This window comes from Octopus bimaculoides, chromosome 5 (assembly GCF_001194135.2).
Source record: "Octopus bimaculoides isolate UCB-OBI-ISO-001 chromosome 5, ASM119413v2, whole genome shotgun sequence".
Classification (NCBI taxonomy): domain Eukaryota; kingdom Metazoa; phylum Mollusca; class Cephalopoda; order Octopoda; family Octopodidae; genus Octopus; species Octopus bimaculoides.
The window spans coordinates 114,689,707-114,690,526 of record NC_068985.1 but is presented as its reverse complement, the minus strand read 5'-3'; positions in this window follow the sequence as shown (position 1 = coordinate 114,690,526).

The window sequence follows — 820 nt, the reverse complement described above, 5'->3', positions numbered from 1 at the left end:
TATATATACACATATATATATATATATATATATATATATATATATATATACACTCACACACACACATATATATACGCGCACATACACATATGAGCATGCGTATATTTTGTATGTATGTATGTATGTCTCCATTTATACACGCTATGTGCGTGACTGTTCGTGTATGCACGTACATGTATATGCGGACGTATATATGAAGTTCTTCCCAGTTTGGAATAATGGAGAACGGGTATATAGAATTAATATGTCAGACACTTAAATGAATAGGGAATGTATACGCTTAGCTTCTCTCTTGTTCAGTGTGCATATCCCTGATTGTATATTTGTATGTGCATGTGAGTATGTGTGTGTGTGTATGTGTGTGTGCCATTGAGTTTATGTATGTGCGCCCGTATGTCTCTGTCTTTGTGTGTGTTTATTTGTGTCTGTATGTCTATCAGTGCGAATGGATACGTGTTTGTATCCGGGTTTTTTTGTTTCCCCCCCCCCTTTTTTTGTATATTATCCTGCGTGCACATATGCTATAAGAATGTAACAAAAATATGATATCGACTCTGTATAAAACGAGCACCTGTTCCGAAGCTTTGGGTCACGTTTTTTATTGTTTGCTGTTTGTTGCTGTTGTTGTTGTTGTTGTTGTTGATGATGATTATGACGATGATGATGATGATGATGATGATGACGACGATAACGACAATAGTGACGACGATGTCGACGACGACGATAATGGTGTCAGTGTTGGCGCTGGTGATACTGGTACCGGTGGTGGTGGTTTGGCGGTTACGACGCTGCTGGAGGTGAAGGTGGTGGTTGTGGTGGT